This window comes from Rhinoderma darwinii, chromosome 4, assembly GCF_050947455.1.
Source record: "Rhinoderma darwinii isolate aRhiDar2 chromosome 4, aRhiDar2.hap1, whole genome shotgun sequence".
NCBI lineage: Eukaryota > Metazoa > Chordata > Amphibia > Anura > Rhinodermatidae > Rhinoderma > Rhinoderma darwinii.
This window is the reverse complement of record NC_134690.1, coordinates 139,587,258-139,612,493: the sequence shown is the minus strand read 5'-3', so window position 1 is coordinate 139,612,493 and position 25,236 is coordinate 139,587,258. Positions and strand designations below refer to the sequence as shown.

The 25,236-nt window shown below is 42.0% G+C and overlaps 1 protein-coding gene across 3 annotated transcripts in view; it reads right to left on the bottom strand.

Annotated features, from left to right (window-relative positions):
• FNDC3B (fibronectin type III domain containing 3B) overlaps positions 1-25,236 on the bottom strand; it is a 301,656-nt gene that overhangs the window by 253,779 nt on the left and 22,641 nt on the right. The gene's annotated exons all lie outside the window — the stretch shown is intronic.

Sequence of the window (25,236 nt, the reverse complement as noted above, 5' to 3'; positions counted from 1 at the left end):
GAGTGTATGACGCTGACCAATCAGTGTCATACACTTCTCATTGTTCCAGCCCATTGTTACAGTGTGATTGTGCAGTGAAAGAAGCTGGGCTGGAACAATGAGAAGTGTATGATGCGGATTGGTCACTGATTGGTCAGCGTCATACACTTCTCTCCACAACGCCCAGTTAGTAAAAAGTAAAAACACGCCCAGTTGTCTATGAACTAATTAGCATAAATCTAAAATTGCTCATAACTTGCTCAAAAATGATCGTTTTTCAAAATAAAAACCACTGTTATCTACATTGTAGCGCCAATCAGATTATGTAGGAGATAGGGCACTTATAAATCTGGTGATAGAGCCTCTTTAAGTTAAGGCAGAACCCTATCACCAGATTATAGGTTAGGCTCAGGTGTGTGGCATTTGAAGCAATGCGAGGTGGGATAGATGCCAATTTTATGCCCTATATGCGGTGTTAGATATGACCTACGGGAGACCTTCAATCTCATCTCCAGGAAACGTGCAGAAGGGAGAAATTTATGTGCCTGTATCAAGGCCACTAAAATGGTTGTGTAGATGAGCGTTTGGTCATCTGTTTGCCATTTGGTTAGGGGGGGAATTGGGTTTGAGAGTAATCTAAGGGAACATGGATAAATTGATAATTACGAGTGATTTGACCCCAGAGATAATTTTGTTTTGAAAAATGATGTCGCAAGTATGGGTTCCATTCTTGATCAGGCAGAAGTGGTAATATCTTTGTTAAGTAGCTTTTAACTTGCAGATAGCTAAAGAGATAAATCTGGTGATCCGGAAATTTAGAACATAATTCTGTAAAGGAAAACATCCTACGCTCTTCTATACTCACAAACTGCCCCACAGAAGTGAGCCCCAGCCTGTACCATCTGTGAAAGACAGCATCAGGGTTACCATTCTGAAAGTCAGGGTTACATACCAAGGGCATATGAAGAGATAGCAGAGGAGAAAGATGAAAAAAAGAGATCTTATCTTCTGCCATGCCTTCCATGTAGTAAATAGTAAGGGGTTGGCCCTTGTTTCCCTCGTCAAGGTCCCATAAGGAAGATGCAAGAGTCCCGATAAAGCATTCCCCATGAACAATGCCGAGTCTAGAGGTGAGGAGGTGTATACGGAGGTGTTGTGGATCCAATCAGAGATATACCGATATAAAGCTGCTAGATTGTAGTGTTTAATATTGGGGAAGTTAATACCCCCGTTACCCCTGGGCTGTTGCAGGATGATATAGGCTATTCTAGATCTTTTCCCACCCCAGATAAAGGTTCTGTAAAGATAGTTAATTCTGCGCTCGTCTTTGGATGTGAGGTAAATTGGAAGAGTGTGGAAGAGGTACAAAAGGCGTGGGAATTCTGTCATTTTGAGTAGATTAGCCCTGCCCAGGTAAGATAGCGTAAAGTGTTTCCAGGAGAGGAGCGTCTTCTTCAGTTCCGTTATATAGTGCGATATGTTGGCGCTATAAAGTGCGGACGGGCGTTTCGTGATTCGAACTCCTAGATATGTGAGGGCCTGAGACTTCCATTTAAATGGGAATTTGCGTGACCACTGGGGTGTGGAAGGGCCTTTCAGTAACATCGCTTCTGTCTTATCTAGGTTCAGAGTGTAACCCAACAGTCGCCCCACCCCCTCCAATTCACACAAAAGAAGATCTAGAACCTGTTTGGGGTTAGAAACTGCTAGTAAAATATTGTCAGCAAAAGGGGCCACTTTTAATTCTATATTACATAATTTGATGCCCCGAAAAGTAGATGTCTTGGAAAGATGACGCAAGAGGGGGTCTAAGGTGAGATTAAAAAGGAGGGGGGATAGGGGACATCCCTGCTTGGTGCCCCTAAAAATATCTATCGGAGCCGTGTTATGCCCATTGACCGTCACACTAGTCGCACACCCAACACGAAGGGATTGCAGGAATTGAGTAATAGTCAATCCAAGGCTCGTTCGCTCCATTACCTCATCGAGAAAAGGCCAGGCGACAGTGTCAAAGGCCTTCTCAGCGTCAAGGCTCATCAGCATGTTAACCGGTTAATCTTGCTCCTGCGCCATGACTGTGGCAGCAACAGCTGATCTTATACTCTTGATGCTAGTCCTGCCTTGTGTGAAACCCATTTGAGCTTCGCATAAAAGGTCGGGGAGAACAACCTGGAGTCCATCAGCCAATATCCTTGCAAATAATTTATAGTCTTGATTGAGTAGTGAAATTGGCCGATAAGATTGGGCCAGAGACGGGTCTTTATTTGGTTTTGGTAAGAGAACTGTGCGAGACTCTGTAAATCGGTCAATGGGCATTTGACGTATAAAGGCATCGTTAAATAAATTAGTGAGAGTGAGGATTATTTGGGGGGCCAGGATTTTATAATATTCGGCCGGGAATCCATCCGGACCCGGTGTTTTGCCGTTGGAGGTCAGAGAGATAGCTCTTCTCACTTCCTCCTCCTGTATGTCCGAATTCAGCAAAGATTGCGGAGCTTCAGATATGGAGGGCAAATTTATGGTGTCCAGAAATGTATTGATATCTGGGATAGAGGCCGGGGCCGCTCTATAAAGGTCTTCATAATAGTCAGAGAAAATCTGCGCTATATCAGAAGCATCAGTGACAAGAGAGCCGGTGGTAGGGTGCCGCAGGGATAAGATGGGTTTAAATGGACGTTTTTGCTTAGTTAGGGTGGCGAGTAGTTTTCCAGTTCTATTCCCCCATCTATAAAATGTATTATCCGTGTTTTTTACCTGCCAATGGGATTCATCATGGACAAATGTGTCCAAAAGATGCCTAGACGTCTGATAAACATTTTGGTTATACGCAGAAGAATCTGCTGCATATGTGCGCTGAGCGGTCAGTAATGCCTTATGTAAGGCGTCAAAGCGTTCCCTTCCCGTTTTCCGCCTACGGGACAGATAGCGGATGACATGACCTCGCATTACAGCCTTGGAAGTCGCCCACAACAAGGGGGAATAATCAGTATGAGAGATGTTGTCGTCCAAGAATTGACTCTAATATGTTTGGAAATACTGTTTAAAGTCATCACAATCTGCCATGTACACAGGAAATCTCCAAATTCTGGTTCTCACATTGGATGGGGATAAGGATAATGACATTGTAATTGGAGCATGGTCCGATATGGTGACTGGATGTATACGTGATGAGTAATGTGACTCAAACAGGGGGGAGTATATCAGAAAGTAGTCAATACGGGAAAATGTTTTATGGGTTACAGAATGACACGTGTATTCTCTTGCCCCAGAATCCATCACCCTCCAGGGATCGCACACATTAAGGGAGTCAATGAGAAGAGTGAGGGAGGCGGTCGCTACCTGGGACTGAGATGTAGAAGGGGATCTGTCTAGTGCGGGGCATTGTGCAAGATTGAAGTCGCCTCCAATTATTAAGCGACAGTCGGGAGAGCTCGTTATGATTTTTAGAATCTCTGGGAAAAAGCTTTGTTGGTCGTAATTAGGGGCATAAATGTTTACCAGTAAATATGCTATCCCGGCTATTAAGACCTGTAGTATTAGGTACCTGCCCTGGGGGTCCGCTATTGAGTTCTCCACCGTGTATTGGATGTCCCTTCTGAAAAGTGTCGCGACCCCCCGCGAAGAGGAAGAATGTGAGGCAGAAAGGCAATCCGCTAGTCATGGGGCTTTCAAGTTGCTTTGCGTGCCTGATCTCCAGTGAGTCTCCTGAAGAAAAATAATGTCAGGGGAGAGTCTTTTGAGATGATTAAGCACTTTTTTCCTCTTCAGGGGCGTGTTCAATCCTGCTACATTCCAGGAGAGGAATTTAATATGAGGGTGGGTACTAAAAGTGTCAGGGTGTAGTGTGTTTGGGGTACTCATCCTGTGTCGAGGTGGTAGATTCGGGTCAAAGGTAGTGAAAGCCAGATGCTGCACCCCACGGTCCCAGCGAGCCGCGAGTACAGCCCCTTCCCACTAATGCCATTACAAACGGGAGTCACGCCTCCCATCACCTGAAAAAGGATAAAATACATGAGCGAGCATAAGTAACACAAAAAAAACATAGTAACAACAAAAATTATAACGGCCTTTACAAGTAACTGGTGTTCTGCTATGAACACAACTGCCGCAGGTTGCGCATTAATTCGCCAAAGCGAGCGAAGTAAGCACATGTCCATAAGTAGGAGGGCTAACTTTCTCTCAAAAGGACGTCATTATCCTTCATCCCGCATTTCCAGATGGAGGCCCCTGCGGGCCAGGACCGGATCCTCAAACATCAGCGTACGGTCCCTCATTTGCACTTTCAGCTTGGCAGGGAAGAGGAGCCGAAATCGGGTGTTCTGGTCGTGCAACAGGCGGCAAATTGGAGCGAAGGCTTTTCTCTTCTGAGCGAACGTCGCCGAGTAATCTTGGAAAATCAGGATTTTGGAGTTATTCATGTGAAGATCCCCCTGCTGCCTGTATGCTCTCGAGACTCTTTTTATCGCCCAGTGTAAGTACTTGGCGATCACTGGACGTGGCCTATTGTCTCCCACATTCCCCCGAGCCCTCGGCGGTCCCAACCTATGCACTCTCTCAATCATGAGGGGGTCGCGCCCCAGGGCAATGTGGAGTGCTGTGGGTATATCTTTGGTGATGTAGTCCAGTAGCTGGTCGATCGTCACGCTTTCAGGGATGCCCACGAAGCGCAAATTGCTACGCCAATCCCTATTTTCTAGGTCATCCAGTTTGTCTCTCAGGGCTTGGGATGTAGCTTGACTTTGTCGTAATGCAACCTCCATTGTGGCGATAGAGTCTTCCGCTGTATTAAACAGTGTTTCCATATCTGCTATTTTTTGAGCGTTCAAAGTGATTTGCGCCAATGCACAGTTTATGGAGGTATGCAAGATATCCAGCCGCTTGTCGAAGAGAGGCAGCAGAAGTTTGGAGACCTCCTGTGCCACTAAGGTCGCTTGAAGTGAGTCAGTTTCCGAGTCATGCGAAGGACTGTTTTGTGGGGTTAGTCTGGGTGGCGTGACATCATCATCAGGAAGAATTTCTGGGGAGAACTGATTTTGAGAGCTGGAACCTCTATTGGAAGAAGATCTGGGAGTCTGCTTATCCCCCCTTCATGTGGGTTTTGGATTTCTGCATTTTGGAGGACGGGGGTATCCCAGGCGTCCGGGCGGCACAAGAGCGGGTAGGTTGATCTCTCAAAGATTTCGTCAAATATTTGTCCATGTCACGCTCCCCTGTCAGGGGAATGGCACGAGAGATTTTACAGACAATGAACAGGCAGCAGAGGCAAATAGAAGGAAAGTAGCCCACAGAACTTTACATCTTTACAGATCTATCAGCATGTGCAGGGGTTTGGAGGGATCTTTAAAACGAAACATAGTGGGTTCAGCAAACAATGTCCCATGCAAACGGTGAAGTGAACTAAGGCGAGTCAAAAGGGAAGTTTCTGAAGTGCAATAAATCCTAGATTCTTCCTACAATGTTGACGTAAACCTACATATTCCACACAGTTAGGAGAGTCGCGCTGAATAGTCCCTGGCTGGGGATTACACCGGGGTTTCTCCCCCCGTGCGATGTGTATACAGTTCCCTGGACAGTAAGAACGGCCGTCAGGCCCAGCGATGCCACCCGCGAGATTGTGCCTGGGTCTTTTCACGTGGGTATCGCTCCACACAAAATATCGTCCGGGGTCACAACTTGGCTATGTGGGGTCCACACTCCTCACCTGGGGTCTGCCCCACTTCTCCTCCCGCTCCCAGTACTTTGCTTATCAGGCAACAGCTGCCTTCACCCTCCACAAGATGGCGGCCGTGGCGTAGCCTCGCGCGAGATTTGCCTCGCACAAGATGGCGGCCGGGATCCTCCCTCTCTAGGCCAGCAGCGCCCGTCGGGGTACAATGATGGCCAATCGGGGGGTCACGGAGCAGTCCACAGGGAAGAACTCCCTCCCCACTTATGACCTCGCTTCCTCCACTCTCCTTATCGGCCGTGTGATGTGGGTGCTGTCCAGCTGCGGTCCGGCCGAGTCTCGCCTCCTCCAAGATGGCCGCCGGGAGAATCCTCTTCAGCAGAAGACCCAGGTAAGGTCAGTGCCAGCTGTGGGACCACTCCTGATATCGGGTCACCCCGTTCCACAGTCTCCCCTAGCAGGGGGAGACCCAAAGCCAAGGCTCGTCTCCCGCCGGGCCTTAATCGGTCTGCAGCGTGACGGGGCCAGGGACGCTCGCGCTTCTATCGGGGGCTCCACCGCCCACGGCTCTGGGGCGATCCAAATCAGGGTCACTCTGGGGTATCTCCAAACCCCCCGTGTCAGGGGAATTGCCCGCAATGTCCCCCGAGGCAGGATGGCCAAGATACAGCCTGGATGGTATCAGGCCACAGAGGAGCTCCTTCTAAAAGCGGCCATTCACGATGCCCCGCCCCCGGAAGTCTCTTGTTCTCCATTTTTATATAAAAAAATAAATAATAATTTTTGGCATGTCCACTAGAACAATGCTTCTAGGTGAGAATAGCTCCATAGATAAGGCACCTGTACAGGACTCCATGAGCCACCAAAAAATGTCCGTGTCTGCGGTCTATGCTTAACGGTTCATCTTCCGGAGTCCTGGAACATTAAAGAATACTTTTACATGTGGAGCGGATTTATATTTAAAAAAAAAAAAAAATTTCTATATACTTACACTCCCTTTACGATACACACCTGGTATTGGCGAACAGAATTGAAAAAACATTAAAATGGCACATGTGGAAGTACCCTCAGTAAAGCCTTGAAAGTAAAGTTGCTCCATGGTGGAGAGGACATTTGTTTAATGTGTATAGGGCACGTACTGTGGAGGCTTCCTTCATTGCAGATAAACGATTTATCTTTAGGCTCTTGCTAGTTATGTACATGCAATAGAAACATATTAATGTCATCTAGAAGATATGTAAATAAAGCAAACAGAGATATATCGCTGGAAGGAGACTGCATGCTCTGCACACAGCTACACATTGGTATTCATAGTTGTACACGTGCACAACATTGCTTTCTATGAAATGCCAAAAATTCCAACGCATATGTTACATTAGGATTAATTGTTCCAACAACGTATAGGTTATGCTTTAACTTGTAAGTGCAAAAATGCAACCTCAGCAACAAAAAAAGACAGCTATTTAACCATTTCAAGCTTAAAGAGGCTCTGTCACCAGATTTTGCAAGCCCTATCTGCTATTGCAGCAGATAGACACTGCAATGTAGATTACAGTAACGTTTTTATTTTTAAAAAACGAGCATTTTTGGCCAAGTTATGACCATTTTCGTATTTATGCAAATGAGGCTTGCAAAAGTCCAAGTGGGTGTGTTTAAAGTAAAAGTACAACTGGGCGTGTATTATGTGCGTACATCGGGGCGTGTTTACTACTTTTACTAGCTGGGCGTTCTGACGAGAAGTATCATCCACTTCTCTTCAGAACGCCCAGCTTCTGGCAGTGCAGATCTGTGACGTCACTCACAGGTCCTGCATCGTGTCGGCACCAGAGGCTACAGTTAATTCTGCAGCAGCATCAGCATTTGCAGGTAAGTAGCTACATCGACTTACCTGCAAACGCCGATGCTGCTGCAGAATCATCTGTAGCCTCTGGTGCCGATGTGTCCTCGCTCGTCTGACACGATGCAGGACCTGTGAGTGACGACACAGCGTGATCTCTTGAGAACACGCTGTGTCTGCACTGCCAGAAGCTGGGCGTTCTGAAGAGAAGTGGATGATACTTCTCGTCAGAACGCCCAGCTAGTAAAAGTAGTAAACACGCCCCGATGTACGCACATAATACACGCCCAGTTGTACTTTTACTTTAAACACGCCCACTTGGACTTTTGCAAGCCTCATTTGCATAAATACGAAAATGGTCATAACTTGGCCAAAAATGCTCGTTTTTTAAAAATAAAAACGTTACTGTAATCTACATTGCAGCGCCTATCTGCTGCAATAGCAGATAGGGCTTGCAAAATCTGGTGACAGAGCCTCTTTAAAGTATCTACAGATGCATTACTTCACAGAAAATGTAATTGCAAACGGAGCTGCTTTGTTATACAAATCTATTTGAGAATATATAAAATGGTGAGTAGTGAACTTCATATAAGTACGGGACAGTAGTTCCACGGAGAGGCAGGGACTCCTAGTGTCGTACATAACTATGATGCTAGTAGACTGGCTCCCTGCAGTGTGTTCGGTCCGGGACTTGCGGCCGAAATATGTTCAGTCCTTTATGGACCGAACATGCTCGTGTGAATCCAGCCTTAGTGGTATGTTCACATGCAGTGGTTTCAGACATAATTCGGGCGTTTTACGCCTCAAATTACACCTGAAATAACGGCGCTAATACGCCTACAAACATCTGCCCATTGATTTCAATGGGAATTCCGATGTTCTGTTCCCACGAGCCTTTATTTTGCGCGTCGCTGTCAAAATACGGCGCGTAAAATGATGGCTCGTCAAAAGAAGTGCAGGACGCTTCTCGGGATGTTTTTGGAGGCGTTTTTCATTGACTCCATTGAAAAACAGCTCCAACACCGGCCATAAAAATGCCGCAAAAAACGCGAGTTGTTAAAAAAACTTCTGAAAATCAGGAGCTGTTTTCGTTTGAAAACAGCTCCGTGTTTTCAGATGATTTTGCTCACTGCGCGTGAACATACCCTTACAAATATATATATATATATATATATATATATATATACACACACACACACACACACACACACACACACACCTCTCTGCTATAAATACATTAATTAAAATATTTTTGCATTCCAGTCTTGCGGATCACAAATTAGTGAATGTAGGCCAACGTTACAGCATTTATTACTTTTATTTATTCCACAGGACAGAACAGGCTTCACTCGTGCAAACAAAATCACACTCCTATTAACTTGCCACAAAGAGCAAACTTACTACATGCCCATGAAGTCAGAAAATACAGTTTAATATCAGTGCAATGAATAAGGGGGGGGGGTGTTCCAGTCGCAGCAGCAGCCTGTGCTTGGGGTTGCGAGGGCCCCATAATTTACACAGGGGAATCATGATGGTATTGTTGATGTGTTTTGACCCTATGAATCACGCTAATCTCTACCTGCTTTCCACCCCCATCAGAGACCAACACTTTCCCCTGGTCAGATTCTAGACTATTAAAAATAAAGCTTGGGACTATTTTCCATGGACCATCACATACAATACTCATAAAATAATAAGTGATGTACATTTATTATATTGTACAAAACAGAGTAGAACTTCACTTGTAAAATGTAAATTCTTGCTTTTTAAAGGCTCTATTCAGTGGACTTTTCTAATTCACGTTATTTTAGGTGATGCCTTTAAATAGGCTTCTGGCAATATAAAAACTGGCCCAACCGATTGGAAATTAAAAAACAAAACAACCAATAAAATGCAACGTACTAAACATCTCAAATATTCATCTGTCTCTCACTCCTTTAGCTCCTGTGACACTCAGTCAACGTGATGTCACAACACATGGTTGCATCCTCCAATTGCAGCTGTGGACATCTCATCCCTATAGACAAAAAAAGTCACCATTTCTACTACTATTGGAGGACTTGGCCAAGTGACATTACATGGATGTGTCATTACAGAACCAAAAGGAAATGCTCAGTAGTAACAGACATGTGGTAGGGGCAAGGGATTTCAGAAGGTTATTATACTGCAATGTTGACTTTTATTTTGCTTCTGAAAAAAAAGCACTGATATTCTGATATTCGGCCGATGCAGCGAGCTCCGATCAACGAGGCATAGTTGATGAGCGCTTGCTTGCTCCTGTCACACGGAGCTATGGATGGGGACGAGCGGTCGTTACTCCGATCGCTCGTCCCCATACATTATCACGTCGGCAGCAGGTCTCCCTGTTTACCCAGAGAGATGTGCTGCCGACGACGATAATATTTCACTGATCATCATCTGCCGATCGCTGCCCTGTTTACACAGGGCAATTCTCGGGAACGAGGGTTCAATGAACGCTTGTCTGCCCGATAATCGCCCAGGTTGGGCCAATTTTTAAGTAAACAGACAACCCCTTCAAACAAAAAGGTGCCAGTTTACCATGTATGCTTGTTCTTTGTATGGAAATGTGTGGTGGAGTAAAAGTTAAGAAAGCAGTGCTTATCTCTGCTGATAGATTCAAGAAACTGGAAGGATAGTCCTAAAGTGGTATAAATCCTTCTATAGGGGGATTTACACTGGGTGATTATCGGGCAGACGTGTAAATAGGGAGACACCCTGCCGACATAACGTATGGGGACGAGCGATGGGAGTAACGACCGCTCGTCCCCATCCATAGCTCCGTGTGACATCAGCAAACGAGCGCCGATCAACGATGTCTCGCTGTACCGGCCGAATATCGGCCGCTGTAAAAAGGGGCTTAACCACCTGTGTACTATGATCTAGGTCATCAGATGTAAAGGTTTGTGAGTTAAGCTGTAGCAATGCTAAATAATTATAAATGATACGTAGCAGATTTGTATTAGTTATCATGGTCCCTTCTGGAATTTTGCCATTAAAACAAAGGTTATGATACAGTTTAGTTCCATGTCCCTAAAGACTGTAAGCTACAGCCAAAATTACCAGAACAAGTTTTACAAAGTAGAAACAAATTTGAATGTTGTTAAATGTTCTGAATGTGATCTAAGTTAATGTATTATTAAGGAAATAAATGGTAGAAGTTATTTTTGAGGAAATATCTTGGACATGTTTTGTTGAGAATGGCAAAAGGCCATGCAGGATGCAATTCCAGTTGCACACTCTTATGTTGGTCTGGGACGCAAACCAAAATAGCAGAGGTGTATGGTCAGCGCATCGGAAACGGTTAGAAGTTTTGACTGCATGTTCGTGGTATTTGACGTCTAACAGCGCAACGGAGACCAGCAAGGTGATTGTGTTAAGATATTCATGGTTCTAAAAACAGGCATCACGTAGAAATCATAGATAGAAATTGCATCACGTCACACTTTACTTCTCTGACTACATTAGAATCATTAGAATTGGTATTAAAACAAACGTGGCTTGGGAAGGTAATGCGACGCCGAAAATAACTAATATGATTAATGCTACAAGAAATACTTTCAAAGAATTACCAGCATAGCTTTCTCCATGTATTGTACTTATTCTGTTTAGTAAAGTAACATGCACTCACTTTATCTGCCCAAATGTATGAATTCTTTATTTATTTTTTTAAGGCCCCTAAATAATCCATTGCTTTCTATTGAGCTGCTATTAAACTATAGATTTACTGGATTAAAAGGGTTTTCCAATAACCTGTTGATTGATTGGGTTCCAACTGCCGGGGCACCCACAGTTCCTTTTAATGAAAGGGTGCAATGCTATTTAAAGCACTGCGGCTCCTTTACCGATTTTGCCAGCATAGCAGGAGGTATGAATGGAACGGTGTTTCAGGTGGCTGGGAGCGCTGCTGTGCATGATACGTGTCTAAAGGACCGTGAACTCTTCCCTCAGAGGTTGCATCCCAACTGATTATAATGTTATTGCATATCCTAGCGATATGCCATAATAAACAATGGGAAAACCCCTTTAATAATAGCACTATAAATTGTAAGTTTACGCATAAATAATAAGTTGCCCATAATAAAGCCTTTGCCATTTTAACTATGAACAATAACTTGACTTCTGATCCTCTCTGGCTGAAAAAACAACCTTTTCCAGGATATATACCAAATGTGGTCACAGTCTGGCTCAAGTGTCACATGTTGCTCGTTGGCCTCGTGACATACAAGTGTCCAGTATTCGTTGAGTCAATCAAGGATCCCAAGTACGGGCTTGCTTCTATGCTCCCATGACTGAGGCTCTTAAAAATTAGCTAGCCATTATTTTGGCTACCAAAGGGCAGTTTGCTGGCCAACCGTGACATCCTATGCAGGCATGTCTCTATTTGGCAGGAGTATAGTGCCACTTCCACATCACTGCTCTCGTCTTACTAAGGGACATATGTAGGATGTAACCCCGTCAATTTTGTGCAGCTGTGCAACCAGAACAGCGGTTAATGTACAGCAGGTTTGCGTGGTATAACGGTATGTATATTATTTCAACAATAACACAACTTTTCAATATTGTAGTATTAGCAAGTACACAGGTGCCAACCCATCCTTTGTCAAGTAGGCAAGTAATCAGAGGGGCCAACGTTTTCTGTCGCAATCTGTCACCGGAGGAAGAACATTCAAAAACAAAATAGATCATTGTGAATTATTGTCAGTACGGATATGACTGCTGAAAAAATCCATGAAGAAGTTCAAGTACAAACAGCTGCTTGCACCAGCAATGAAGTAGAGAGTGGCACTCCATAGCCAGAAGCAGATTTAAATGTAAAACCTAACTTTACAACTTCTGTATGGAGGTTTTTAGCATTCGAAGAAAGAGGTAACATGGGTAGAAGTAGCACTGTTGTTGCTGAAGATGGACCTTGGCTATAATAGACAATAGCTTTTGCTGGACTTTTATGATGGGTAATGTCCACAGCTGCTACAACTGTATTACCAGGTGGTGTGTGGTTTCACTTCTTGATGATGGTTTCCATGAATGTAATGAGTTTAAACTGTTCTCTAGACCAAATTGGCGCCCTCGTTCATCGGTTCCGTTCGACCTTTCCGTCAGAGGGAGCAATGAACGGAGAGCCGAACGCAAGCTTTCGTTTGCATTTCCACTGATTTCAATGGTAGTGCTTCTGTTACAGTTGGTTTCCGTTCCGTCAAGTGTCTGGGTTTTTTTGCGGAAACAATAGCGTAGTAGACTTGTTGTTTTTTACATTAGCTTCAATATTGAGTTAGTTATTGCAATTTATATTTGTAGAACATATATAGACAGATTTTACTGTATAAGTTTCTTTTAAAATAAGATTTAGACCTTGGCTACATTATTCTGCAGACAAAATAAAGCTTAGAGACTGTCAGCCTGTTCGGAAGCTGCCACCAAGTTCAAAGAATAATAAGATTTTTCTCCTATTACTTAAAGAGACTGTCACCACATTATAAAAGTGCCCTATCTCCTACATAAGGAGATGGGCGCTATAATGTAGATGACAGCAGTGGTTTTTATTTAGAAAAACGATTTTTACCACTTTATGAGCGATTTTTAGCATTATGCTAATTAGTTTCTTAATGACCAACTGGGCGTTTTACTTTAGACCAAGTGGGCGTTGTACAGATCGTTTTTCTAAATAAATAGCATTAATGTCACCTACATTGCAGCGCCCATCTCCTTATGTAGGAGATAGGGCACTTATGTGGTGACAGAGCCTCTTTAAAGTGGCATTGAATAAAAAGTTTGTCACATTTTTTTTTTCAAGTTTATGATACAATTATAGTTTCTAACATTCCTAAAGTACAATGATAAATAAATCCAGCACCGAAACTATAATGAACAAGACAAAATAATGGTATAAGGAAGTTTAAAGTGTCTAACAAGATGTGCCAAATTCATCCTAAGCCGCTGTGATAAATTTGTCCCATCTGCCTGGTCGAAGTTTATGCGATCTAAATCTTAGACGGCAGTAGTAAATCTGCCCCAATAGTCTGATCAGTGCTGGAGGACTGTTAGGCAAGTACCAATTATTAATCTAGGTCGTCCCCCAAAGATTTTTTATTCTGCTTTAAAAAGGGGAGTTTGGGGGATGGCGTGTTCTCACTTTTTAAATAATAGCAAATAAGTTCAGCATTTTTAAAAGGTTTGCAAAGAATATAAGACATTCATGCAGAGATTTTAAATACTGTATAAACTAACGCAAATGTTTTAAGACATGATGACATTTAATATAAAAGATGTAATAACTAGGTAGGGTGCACAGGGCACCTAGGAAATATAAGTGTAAGTAATGTTCCACAAAAACAGGTCAAAGAGGCACTGTAACCTTTTCTACCATAGAGAAAAAGTATTTTCCAGAGAAGAAAAATGTATATCACAAGGGGAATAAAACAAATGTAAACCAACAGCTCAAAAGGGGAAGGAAAAGTTTGTGTGGGAGCAGAAGCGCGGAGTTATAAATAGGAGGTTTAGTAGGGATTTGTTTTGGTATAATGGGAACAATTTATTTTTACCAAATTATTGGGGCCCCTGCCAGATGAGGACCACTATGTAACCAGCTTCATGCTAGTAAAACATAAATGTATGACAAAGGATAGCAAAGTCGTTTATTTTTGTTTCGCATAATATGGTCATGTGACAGAGGAAGGAGGGGGTGGATACCAAGGAAAAATTGGCCGTTCTTACTGCCTCAAGCAGACAGGAGTCTTAGGTTAGACAAAATGAAATGAAGGAATGTGCAGGAGAACTTCTCAAACACGCGTGACAGGATTTATACAGCTGGAGTTTGTTACACAGACTAAACTAAATCGCATTAAACAAACTATACTTAAAACGACGAAACTTTTCAGGTTTGTATAATTGTACAGTTGTACTTTATAATTGGTATATTATGAAACTTTTTTTTATCCCTACTCATTCTTCTCACCTATAGCTAACAAGACGACTATGAGCAGTGTAGATCCTGGGAGGCTACAGACAATCAGTTCTTTATGCGTTGCCATGGTATTCCGCCGTAAGACATTGTTGGATTAGGTTTCGATAAATTAGGAGTAAACTAGTAGATGTTAAATTTTAGAGGTGGACCGGGAATCAATAGATTGCCATGGCAACTATGACAACAATTTTTTTTCTCCATAAGCATGAAAGGGAATTTGACTTCTAACCCAGACATAACTTTAACAGAATATGGCCACATATATGACACTAGTTTAAAGATAAAAGTAAATGCAAGTAAGGCTTTGCTAAATGGAAGCGGTATTCCACATTATGCGGCCATCACTGATTTCAGCCGTCTGTCTCTTATTTGCTTAAGTGAAGCCGTTTCGGAGAACTTACATCCAGAGTCCGGGCAGCACTGCCAGAGAGGAGTCAGATGTATTCAGGAGGTGCCACTAGCCATATCCCCCTCTCTGCTGGTTGACAGATGTCTTCCTATGCACAGTAATAGGGATGTATTTTTTTAAAGGAGTTTTCAGTTACATTTTTATAAATGTCCCTGATTATAAACTCTTTCCCATGACAAAATGTATAATTTACTTATATTTACTGATGCGTTTCCATTTTCTGCTCTCCCCACTCCTCACATGTTTTGACGTCACATTTTTTCATCCTCTAGTTAAATATTGCATACCAAATCACATAGTCGAAGACCCCAAAGTCCTATCCCGGTATACGAAATGGCACTAGTGAAGTTTCGCTCAACAGCTGTGCACGCACATTCACGCTCCCCATCCCCTTTTATTGCATGAACCCCGTATGCGCGCTTCCCAGCGGGGACCGTGTATGCACAACTCCCATTTGTTTACTGTATGGCACACGCATGCTCAATTCATTCTGCTGCACTTGGAAAATAGGAGCGGAGTTTATTCTGAAGCGGATAGTGGGATGCATTTTGGAGTCACTGCAATTGGAAGAGCCACTGGATGGGGCAGGAAGTTGGCAGTGTCTAACGGTGAGATACGGAAGAACTAGAGGAAGGATGCACAACTTTGAAAAGACAGGGTAAAACTCAGGGAAGAATTAGAAAATTGGGGGGGGGGATGGGGGACAGGACTTTATTTGACCATGGTTATTGCAACGGGGCAGGATGTCAGCGTGGAAGGCATAGATGAACTAAAGGGAGGAGCCTAATGCACGCCCCTTAGAGCATGCAAGGCATGCAGGGAAATGTAGTCTCAGCAAGAAGCTGAGTAAACCAAGACAAGAAATGGATATAAACTAACTGCGCACGACGTGATCGGTAAGCAGCTTTTTATTGGGTGAAATAGTGTGTGCATGTCGTCAAAATATTCAGAAATTAATGTAAGCGATTTTTTATTTTTATTTTTTTCTTGGGGAAATTTCGAAAATCCCTTTCACTCTTCAAAATCAGATATTGCCCCGAAATGAAATTGCTACTAAAAAGAAACATGAAACTAAAGCCAGTTAATATCCAGTGATCCATAAACCTTATTCTTTGTCTCTCTGGAGAGAAATTTATAATTCAGTATCAAATGGAATTACCTCATAAATCCAAAAATAAGCCAAATATGGTACTAGGATATTTAGCACGTCAATCAGTCCTTTAAATAAAACAAAGGTTTTGGTAATTATATTAGAGAGGAAGAACGAACAACCTTGTGTTCAGTCATCATAAAGAACCGCGCTCATTACCCATGGCAGCACTAAATTCCAATATCACACTAAACCTCCGCAGTATCCTAAGCAGCGTAAAAACGACATTGCAGCATCTGGCTTTACACATATCATGCCAGCAAGCTATTGGCAACTCAGAGGCTCAAGGAACTTTTTATGCTCCCAATGAAACCTTACGCAAATGCTAAAGACATTATGCCACAATTAATCATGGCATAGGAGTAAAGTTCCAAACTCTTTCACCATTTACCTTTTCCTTGTTGATTTATTGTCGAGGGTCATAATGAACGGAGAATGAGGTTAGTACTTTTATGTGACACTGGTTTCACAAGAAGAATCAGAAGGATGACTAAGCAGGGAAAGACCCAAAGGTTATGTTTTTATATTCATGCTACTGTTCATGCAACAGCCCAAGGGTTAATAATAATTAAAAAAAAAATTCTGCTAGCAGGATAAATTACGAACATTTCCACCCTCAAAGCTTTTCTTGAGTAACAGACTAGGGACATAAACATGAAAACTATTCTAGAGTTTTGCCAATTTGTAAATCTGTTTGCATGAATTGATATGCCGTGTCTGAGACTTACTGCTCTCAAATTTAAAGAGAGATTGATTTAGGACAAAACCCCTTTCCTTGGATGTCATAGAAGGGGGTGCCTCTATATACCAGAATGTCAGAGGGACCCCTTCTATGAAGTCCTGCTGTGGCCGACACGGCACGTCCATGCTGTAGATGAATAGCTATTTATGTAATGCTACATTTTCCCTGAAGAGGTGTATATTTGAATGCAGCTTCCCGCAGCGATAACAGGAGAAGAAAGTACTAGGCGATTTATTTGGACTGTGAAATCAGGCCTGATTTAGGGCCAAGAATTAAAGGGGTTTTCCTATCAGAGACATTTATGACATCGGATAGGTCATAAATGTCAAATAGATGCAGGTCCCACGCCTATCTCTAGAACAGGGTCTCCTAAACCCGTTCTAGCTTTGTCTGTTCTCACTGCCTCCCAGCCATTACCTGGTTACATGGTCGGGAGTTACGAAAACAGCGTACCTCGCTGAGCTATGCCGTTTCTGTAACTCCCATAGTAGTGAATGGCAGTTACAGAAGCAGCGTAGCATGCGAGCTACGCTGCTTGCATATCTACCATTCAGTTCTATGGGACTTCCGAAAACAGCAGCGAGATACACTGTAACCTTTTTCATGGTCGGAATTCAGCTGCAACACAACGGCAAAACAGGGTTTAGGGGGGCCCCGTTCTAGAGATAGGTGCAGGTCCCAGAGGAGGTCCTGTGGATATGTCATAAATGTCTCTCATGGGAAAACCCCTTTAAGTCAGGGCAAAACAAATTTAAAAAAACAAGACAGCCTATTTCTGGACCCTGGAGCGCTCCGAAAGAGGACTGGTCATTTATCTTGACATGTTGGTTTTCGAAAAGATCTGTATTTCCCATGAAATAACAATGTTGAATAACTTTTTCTTAGAACTCTTTATTGAGCAATTTCCTCCTGGAAATGTAGAAGGCCGGATTCACACGAGCGTGTTCGGTCTGTGAGATACGGTCCGTATGTCGGCCGTATTTCCCTGGCTCCTAGCATCATAGTTAACTATGACACTAGAAGTCCCAGAATCGCTGCGGGATAACTGTCCCGTACTGTAATCATGTTTTCAGTACGGGACAGTATTTCCGTGGGGAGGCAGGGACGTCATAGATAAGTATGATAAGTATGATGCTAGGAGCCCGGCTACCTGCAGTGTGTTCGGTCTGGGAAATGCGGCCGACATACGGACCGTATATCACAGACCGAACACGCTTCGTGTGAATCCGGCCTAAGTAAATTGACGGACATCACTATTTTCCGCGTCAATTGAGTCTTTACCTACACAGTAACACTGTCAGTACTGATTGGACAGTGTCAGGACACGCCAGATTGACATTAGCACATTTCTAGGAGGAATAAAAGAGGATCGCACAATGCAAAGTTCTCAGAAAAAGTGCTCTAGAATTTTATGGGAAATGCAAGTATTTACTAAAAGAGACATCATAACCCCTTCATGCAAAATCACGTAACTGTACGTGATGAGGGTTAAGGGGAAGTATGGAGCGAGCTCGCGGGCTGTTACCGGTTACACGCAGCCAACACCTCCCTGCAATGAGCGGAATCAAAGTTCACTTGGATTCCGCCCATTTAACACCTTAAATGCAACGATCAATCGCGACCGTGGTATTTAAAGTGTTAGAATCAGGGGGCGCCCCTCAAATTCGCCCACCCCCGTGGCAAGATCGGCTGGCTACAACAGTTGCTATGGCAGCCTGGGGGCCGAACAAAAGCCCCCAGGTCCGCCATCTTTGTACTCCTTTGAAACTCTGCCTCCGGCAGGGCTTCAAAGGGGCCTATCATTATCACGATATACTGCAATACATTAGTATATCATGCAAGCGATCCAACGATCGCCGCTTCAAGTTTCCTAGGGGGATTAATAAAAAAATTAAAGTAAAAAAAAACGTTTACGATTTTTGTTATGTTCCAAATGCAAACTATTAAAAGTTCAAAAAAAAACCCCCTTTTAAATTTTTCCCCTAAATCAATGTAAAAAAAAATAAAAGTTAACATAATTGGTATCGCCGCGTCCGTAAAAGTCCAATCACAATATAGCGTTTTTTAACCCGCTCGGTGAAGGCTGTAAAGATATATATATATTATATATATATATATATATATAAAACATGCAAATTGCTGCTTTTTTGATCACCTTAGCGCTCCAAAAAATGAAATAGAAAATGATCAAAAAGTCGCATATACGCTAAAATGATATCAGTGAAAACTACAGCTCGCCCCGCAAAACGTAAGCCCTCATATCGCTAAATTGATGGAAAAATAAAAAAAAGTTATGGCTCTCAGAATACGGCGACACAAAAGTTTTTTAATTTAGCAAATGGTTTTATTTATTTAAAAGTGGTAAAACATAAAACAAAACATATAAATTTGGTATCATCATAATCGTATCAACCTGTAGAATAAGGTGAATATGTAGTTTTTATCACCTGATGGACACCGTAAAAACAAAACCCCACAAAATATGACGTAATCGCTGTTTTTTGCCCATTTCAACCCACAAATAATTTTTCCCAGCTTCCCAGTACATTCTGCAGTACAATAAATGGTGCCATCAAAAATTACAACTTGTCCTGGAAAAAACAAGCCCTCATATGGCGATTATAGACTGAAAAATAAAAAAAATTATAGCTTTTGAAAGGTGGGGAGAAAAAAACAAGTGACAATTTGAAAAAGGGCAGCGTCCTGAAGGGGTTAAGCTATAAAATTTTCTCTATCTATGCATTAAGCATAATTGGAATTTATTAATATGTCACCCTAATGTTGTAGTGATAAATGGATGGCTGTGACAACCCGTATAAATGGATTCCTTTTTCTGACATTGCAAACAATATTTTAATATGAAAAGTGGCAAATTTATAAAGAAGTGCATTTATAAATTTGGTGCATCTCGGGCAGTCCTGAACACAGAAAATGTAATCTATGCCTGCTATGAGAAGGCTAAGATTTGCGCTAAAATTGTTGAAAGGAGAGAAATGTTATACATTTCGGTACAAATATGTCCCAAATTTTGGTCTTTTTATATGTTATAAAAGCGACGTAAACCGGTTAACAAATTCCCAAAGTGTTTTGGTTTTTGATGTTTTTGTTGCACTTTTGGGGTCAGTGGTGTTTTAACAAAAAAAAAAACAGAGCATGCTCCAAGAATGGCCATCATGGGTTTTGCCCAGACCTCATCCAAGGACAAGTATAAAAAGCAACCCCTGCTACCATAAACCCCCCAAAGGACACTACAGTATCTCAAAGTTAAAAACCTTGCACGCGCTCTGTATTTATCTTTATCTTTTTTTACCATATAGAACACCTTTAACAGTTACTTCGTGTTACTGGGGATCATTTTTACAAAGAACACACGTTTGAATTACGGGCAGGACAAATGATTTTCACCCTATACAGTTCCGCAAGTCCCACAGGTCTTCACATCCACACTTTCAATCACATGGCCTGACTAAACTAGTGAAGTTGTTTATCAGAATAAGCCAGGCTATCACAATATTTCTAATTAACCAAAATATAGAAAAGGGATAACTAACAGATGAACTATTTAGTCCATCAAGCTGCATATTTTTCCTAATTACTGTAAATACTTAAACTTTAAATGAACTCTTTCCCCCTCCCCTCTACTTCTGGTCCCCCTTCCTCTATTCCAAGAATTATTTTAGTGTATCTAACTCAGTTTGACATCAGAGGGGCCTGTCTTGCATTTGCTTAAGAGTACAGGGTAAGCTTCCCCACCACCATAGGAGTTAAAATCTATAGTTCTGTCTGGTTTTCTTAAAAGCCTATTCAGAACATCTGGCTGGCTTTGGCTACAACTAAACATAGCAACAAAGACATCTCCTTTTCTGCAAATAGCATGCTAAGAAACCAGGAAACCTAACAATCCCAGGATAAGATTAGTAGAAATATCAAAAAGAAAAAACGTTGCTACATAGTTTAACTATATGCTTTTGATTAATTTAAGGAAGCAAGGTTTTTCAATGTGAAGCAAAGAAAACCGCAAATAAAACAGCCTAAGGCTGGGTTCACACGGAGATTTTTGCAGGCGGAAAATCTGCCTGAAAATTCCGTTTGGAAGTTTGAGGCAGATTTTCCTCTGCCTGCATGCCGATTTTTGCGGCGTTTGTTGCCCACGCCATTGAGCGCCGCGGGCATAAAACGCAGCGAAATACGCTTTCACTGCCTCCCATTGATGTTAATGGGAGGTCGGAGGTGTAATCGCGCGAAGATAGGACATGTCTCTTCTTACTCCCGCGAGCCGGTTTTACCGCTCGCGGCAGAAAACCGTCCCCGCCTCCCATTGAAATCAATTGGAGGCATTTTCGGCACGGTTTCCGCATAAAAAAAACCGCAGTGTGAACCCAGCCATATATTGCCCGTCCATGTGGTTGTTTTGCCATCCAGGATTCTAGGCCTAGGCTATGTTCACATGGCATATTTTCATGCGTATTTCAGAGCAGAACACGCTCGTAATGCGCTACGCCTGCAAACAGCTTCTCATTGATTTCAATGGAAAATCCGCTATGTAGTTCATCGGAGTGTTTTTTACAAAGCTTCTTTTTATAAGATGTTTTTAAAAAGAAAAAAAAAAAAAAAAGAAAGGTCGACTTGTCACTTCTTGAAGTGTCTTACAAGCTGTTTTTGCCAATTTCCCATTGACACTTCGAAAAACGCTTGGAAAATAGGCTTTAAAAAATGCTTCAAAACATCCAAAAGCTTAAGAAAAAAAAAATTAAATGCAGCAAATCCTTAACACCGCATGCTCCACTGTGATAAATTTGGTGCTTCTTCCGCCTGCCTGGTCTAGCTTTAAGCAGTCTAAATTTAAGACAGAATTAATAAATCTACCAATTTATAGTAAAACACACTTAAAAAAAATAAAAAAATTTAAGTCCCTTTAGTAGCTCTCTTCCCAGTTGCGAATGCATTCATACATTCCCAGGTGGAACAGAAGAACGGTGCAACACAGATTTGGTTCAGAAATTATGTTTTATGGGAAGTATTTACTAACACCGGCATGTCTGGAGAGCTGCAAGGTCCTCTTTAGGGATCAAACAAAAAAGGCAAGTATTTATGGGTATAAATGCACACTAATGAATTCCCACTAATTTACATGACAACGCCAAATTGAAACCTATGAATGGATATAATGAAAAATCATTAGAGCCTGTAGCCAGCTGTTCTCACATCATGTACATAAATCCGGGTAGAATATGTGTCATGTTCATTCTGGTACTAAGCAGATAAAATTACTTTTCATTCAGATAGCAGATGGCATACTAGAAATACTAGCTGCGCCTAATAATGCATATGGCATGTCATCAATAAATCCATAACATAACTAACTGTCCTTCCTTATGCAAGCTCACATTAAAAGCGTCCACCAACACAACAAACTGCTCACCACTGGCTATTGCGGTCTATCGAATATATTCAATAAAGAAATTCCAATATAAACATAAAACCTAAAATGCTAGTAGAATCCCAAACCCCCAAGTCGGATAGACAAAACTTATGTTGATCTGTATTCTTCTACTGAATTGTGAACTGAACTTACTTTATTTGGAAGATATATGTATATGCATGCTAACTTTCTAGCAGTGTCATTTGTTTCTTCCCAGCTCCGTTGCATCTATACATTTTGAACACTTTCAAAATGGGCAGCTGTGTCATGTGATCTCAGTCTGACCAAAAAATAAACCATGTGTAGACAGGAGGTCATTTCTCCTTTGTGGCTGACTTCCTGTGAACTACACGATTACAGCACCAATCAAATCCCTCCTGGCAGCTCGGAGACCCATCCACTCCCCACCCAGCTCCACCCTCCTTGTTCCTGTGTATGTCATCCACGCACATTGTGTTACGGAAGAGATTATTTCTTCCCTATTGAAGGGAGAAGAGTGCAGTGATATAATAAAAAAAGAGTCCTTACAACGTTTAGCTGCAGCGTTATAAAACTCCCCTAGCTCACACGGACTGTCTATACTGTAAGTGCTCTGTGCAAATAGTTCAGTGTATTTCTATGAGATGCTGCTCCTCACTGTCTCCTGTTTAACAGCTGACACGAGCAGGAGACAGGCTGAGATGCATTACATAGGATACACTGATACTCATAAGTTCTGTCACTAATTATCACTTGCTGCCGTTAGATAGAACTCAGAACAGAGCAAGTGCAGTGTGGTGAGAGTTTTCCACCTCTGCAAAGCCAGAGGCATCATGGGAAATGTTGGCTAAATTAGGGGAACCATATCAAAGCTGAAGGAATCAAGATGGCAGACAACCCATAAATGGCACACGACCCATAAATGGCTCACTAACTAAAACAGGTATTCACAAGGCATACACAAGAGCCTATACATTATTCTTTAATATTAGCTTGTTGCACTATATAGGCAAAAAAAGTAAAAATAAAGATTGCTGGAGTGCTTCTTTAAAGAGGCTCTGTCACCAGATTATAAGTGCCCTATCTCCTACATAGTCTGATCGGCGCTGTAGATAACAGCAGTGGTTTTTATTTTGAAAAACGATCATTTTTGAGCAAGTTATGAGCAATTTTAGATTTATGCTAATTTGTTTCTTAATAGACGACTGGGCGTGTTTTTACTTTTTACCAAGTGGGTGTTGTACAGAGGAGTGTATGACGCTGACCAATCAGTGTCCTGCACTTCTCATTGTTCCAGCCCAGCATGATCCACAGCAGTGTGTGATTGTGCAGTGAAAGAAGTAAACACACCCAGTTGCTAAAAACACAATACACGCCCAGTTGGAAATAAGAGAAAACACGCCCAGTTGTCCATTAGAAAGGCTCATTTGCATAAATATAAAATTGCTCATAACTTGGCCAAAAAATTATAGTTTTTCAAAAAAAACAAAAAACTTTACTGTTATATACATTGCAGCGCCGATCACATGCAATAGGAGATAGGGATTTGATAATCTGGTGACAGAGCCTCTAAGATTATCAGGCACTATGATAACAGGATCAGTGAACACTAGGATTAGCGATGAAAAATGTCACGAACTGAAACCAATTTGAATCAATGGTGATGGAAACCTTTGGTTTCCGTTTGTGTCAGTCAGGGCTCCGTTCCGATGGAATGCTCAGGCGGAACAGAGCCCTAGCGCAGATGTGAACGAAGCCTTAGCTGAAAGAAGTAGTCCCAGAACCAATTTATCAAGCGGAAGGGCCTCAAGTGATCAGTCACTTAGCACCTATCCTGCATACAGGTGATAATTGTCAACTCTAGGAATATCCCTTTGAAGTCACTTTACCACAAAAAGGAAGAAAATCCATCATCATTTGTATAAAATGGTATACCTTCAGCCAGAAATGAAAACTTGACTGCACTTCTGAATCCTTGAATCTTTCTTATAAGCTCGCCAATTTGGGTTCGGATTTCTTCCTCCTGATTTCAGCAGGAAGTAGCTCTCGAACAAACCATATTAGATTTCACGAGGTTAGTTTATCGGTCGTGTGGTCACTCAGGAGCAATCAATCCCTCTTTTTCAGCTCTCCTTAGCAGACCATAAGAGAAATGAACTTTAATAGTGACATCAGAGAGGTCGGAAGTAACTAGCTTTTCCTCCTTGGGTTTTAAAATCTAACCAACTTTTCATGCAGTTATGCCAGTTATAAAGAGGTTGTCTCATGAGGAGACCCCTCTCTAAAGATAGATCTAAAGTTTGATTGGCCGTACATTTACACTGCAGCAGCTGAAGTATTATTACATGCTTGGCATTTAAATGACCACGTATTATATGAACGGGATATGTCCACCAGTTAAGTAGCCACAATTACTTAGCAGCTGATCCATTCTTTACTAGGTTCAATAAGACCAAAATGAGTAACCAGTATACCCTGTGTGTACGATAGGTATGTATACAATAGTATAAATAGTGTATCAGCAGTGGAGAATTGGCCTGTAAGATATATTCGTCAGGGAAACGAAACTGCAAAAAGGACAAGTAGAGATGCCAATCTAGAGATACTTCTAACATACGAAGAACAAATCAATAATGCTCATAATCTATCAAGCTATGTTTTATTATTTTAAACGATTTCTGTATAGAACTAAATATTTTCTGACCATCTGGAGCTAGTCATGGCAGAAAGCCAACGTTTTGCAATTTTTTTCCCCTCAAAGTAAACGACAGATCTGTAACTGCCACGTTGCTAATGAAAAGAAAGAAGAAAGCACATCCTATCTAGGGGTAGATTCATAGAAGCTTTAAAGCACATCAAACAGCTATAACTGCATTGAAAACTGCAGAGGGCTAAAATGGTCCAACCAACATCTAGTGGTGCTTTCAGTATTTTTGATGTGTAAAGCTTTTAATGGCATAACTCAACAAAATCCTAAATTAACAATAATTCTGCATATTGCATCCACAAGCTTGGGTTTACCATATTTATTGTACTACTTCTATTAGAACAGGATGGCGTCATTTAGCGAA